Below are 3,048 nucleotides of genomic sequence, written 5' to 3'. Positions count from 1 at the left end.
TTGGATTCTTTTTAATCCAGAAGTAATACATTGTTTGCAAAGATGTCCTTAACTACTCTAAAATGCTTAATTTAGGGACACCAGATAGCCATGTTAGGTTATTCAAAAGCATTACACTTGATCTTAGCCAAAAGGCCAAGAAGTGATAGGTTATTGAAAAGTCTTAAAGAGAGCTTGTTAACCCCTGGTTGCTAGTCAAAGCTATGTATTTGGGTATACTGTAGCTCTGCCTTTGGGTTTGCTGAAATTTGCATTTTAATGAATACTTAATGAATACCTCCCTTGGAGAGACTCTTGGTTTTTGATGTAGCCTTTGGAAAAAGCCTGCTTGTGCCGTCTTATACTCTATATATTTACTAAATCCATTGAAACAGACTAATATTATTTTCCTCTTTGGTATTCAAATTGATTGTTTTAACCTGTATTTTGGTTTTAATCTACATTATTACTGTCAATTGTCATACAAATCCAGTAGTTCCTAAATTTTGTTGCCCATCAGAATTACCTGTAGAGTTTATTTTGTTTTTTTAAAATATACTGGACCTTATACCTGATTTCCTAAATTAGGATCTCCAAAAGTGAGACTTGGAAACCTAGTTTTTCAGTTAGCAAACTCTCTGGTTGGTTCTTTCAGACTCGTTCCAACATACAGTGCATTAAAACCCACTGGATTCACTTCCTGCCCATCCACATCTGTCTTCTACCTCAGCCTCCAAATCTGCAGGGAAGAGAAGATGCAGAAGAACATTTGCTAGGAGAAATCTTGGAGATCATCTGGTCCACACTCTTTCATTTTTCAGATTTCCTCATTTTCCTCAAACCTGGACATTGTGAGAGAAATGCAGTGGCTTGTTTTCTTGGGAGTTTTAGTGATTCTATTAGTACTTGTCTATTGTATTATGACAACATAGTTGGAATTTTAAAAGTTAGTAAAAACAAATACAGAAGCACTGATTGCTACCTATCTCCATTCTAGGGGAGGGGTGTCATTTATTTTTGGATAGCAAAGCTGTCTGAAGGCTTCTCATCTTGCAAGTGATTCCATGATCTTTTTCTTGAAGAGAATTTTCTAGTGATGAATGTAAGTAGGAATGAACATATATACTTAAGTTTTAGATTGGGTAAAAAATATATTTTTAATCCAGAAGACAATATGATACTTGATTGTGTGTAAGAGGCTTAGAAAAAAAAAAAAACACAAACTTTTTCTGCATTACAAGGAACAGGATTTCCAGGTTAGGGTCTCAAAGCTTGAGAAAGAGGAGGTAATTGGTAGGAACTTGAAGAAGTCCACAGGATTCCTGTGAATGTCAGCAGGGAGGAGCCCTAAATGGAAGGAATGCCCATAAGAAAGTCTCTATGGCAGGGAGGCTGGGGAAATCCAGGACTGTGGTGTCTAATGCTCAATTTTATGTCATGTGAACTGTGCTATAATTCTCCCTCCATTGTCCCAAACTTCACTAAATTGTGTTCTACACACACTAATCTTATGTTGATGGTGCTTTGGAGAAAGAAGGAAGAAGGAGAGCATAGGGTGAAGTGATGTTGCCTGAGGGTGAAGGATCCAGTGGAAAAAGTAGAGGAGAGACAGAGAGAGAGAACACCAAGAGGAATGTAACCCCTCTGAGGCTACCAAGAGACACAGGGCACTGGGCTTCATAATGATTGTAGAATGGGCTTGAGCTATTTTTCTTGGATGTTAAAGGAAAAGGAGACCCTTGCCCACAGCAGACTTGGGAACTGATAGCTCAAGCAGAAACTTAGATTGCATCATAAGTTTTCTATCAAATGGGAGAGTTTATATCATACCACACATACTCCTGCCACATAGAAACCTTGGGCCTGACGGTCATTCCTCCCAGAGTCTGAGGCTGCCCTCATATATATCCAGCTGTTCTTTAGACACTGTTTCAGTGCTCCCCCGAGAATAAAGCCACAAGTACTCCATCACGAAGAAGACAGGTTTACAATAGCTGGGGCCAAATGCTTAATTTAACCCCCAGGAGAGGGCTAGAGTTGTCAAGGGAGGACTGAGAGACCCCCCTACTCCCAGCTTTTCCCAGCCTTTGTATTCTGTGATTCTTAGGAAGAGAGAGGCCAAACTCCGGTTTTGTGCACTGATGAATAAAATGGCCTGGCTGGGTGTCAGCTGGCCTGCCAAATTTGGCAGCTGGCGAGGAAGAAACAGAGAACTTCCAAGGAATTGGCTCAATTTGCATGTGTAATGTGTTCATATATGCTGTCTGCATATAGATTGTATAATATCCATGACATACAGAGAATGGCCTTGAGTTCCTGGGAAAGAAAGAAGCTCAGAAACAGACATTTCTAGGGTAGCACAAATCACGATAGAGATTCCGATCTCACACATGGGGTGATCTCAGTTGCCAGAGGACATTTTGAGAGCCAGGGAGGCACACATGAGGACAAAGGAAGTTATTCCCACAGTCAGGGCCCCAACCTGAAGCTAAGAGAGGGAGGGGGTTGCCTGGCAACAGCAGAGTCTTCTTGTCTTTCCAGTCATCCCTGTCGAGAGTGTGATAAGATGTCTGCTCTTTTTCTTTCTTCCCTGGACTTTCATTGTTCACTTGAATTCATCTGATTTCATCAGAATTTGTTGGTAATCCAATGTTATTTGTTTGAGACTTCATAGGAATGCTGGTGGGATCATTCCTCATGGGCTAACTGAGCCTGGAGGAGCTAAACCCCATGTCACTGAAGCTTTCAGTTGCACTTATGGGTTTGCCAATTCCTACTGTGGGCAAAATGTGATGACAAAAGCTCACAGATAGAAGGGAGGCGACATGGTCCTGAAAGCCTGCAGAAACAGCAGATAGTTGATCTACTAATTTATATGATTATTCTTACTGCAGGCCATCCTGATGAGAATCAGGCATTGGCATCCAGTCCTAGATTCACCCCTGTCTATTCACAGTTACTTTGCCCCTGTGTCCTTGCACTCCCAGCCTCTAGAGGAGGTGAATTCCCACCTTCCCCTGGTGTGCTTCTGTTTTGAGATTTGGTGCAAGAGTGAAAGAAAACTCACTG

General features: G+C 41.3%; 1 pseudogene; it reads right to left on the bottom strand.

Annotated features, from left to right (window-relative positions):
• Positions 1-147, bottom strand: LOC144241629 (U2 spliceosomal RNA; annotated as a pseudogene).
• Positions 148-3,048: the final 2,901 nt, after the last annotated feature.

Source organism: Crocuta crocuta, unplaced genomic scaffold (genome assembly GCF_008692635.1).
Source record: "Crocuta crocuta isolate KB4526 unplaced genomic scaffold, BGI_CrCroc_1.0 scaffold25, whole genome shotgun sequence".
In the NCBI taxonomy this organism is placed as follows: Eukaryota; Metazoa; Chordata; class Mammalia; order Carnivora; family Hyaenidae; genus Crocuta; species Crocuta crocuta.
This window is presented reverse-complemented; position numbering and strand designations above follow the sequence as displayed.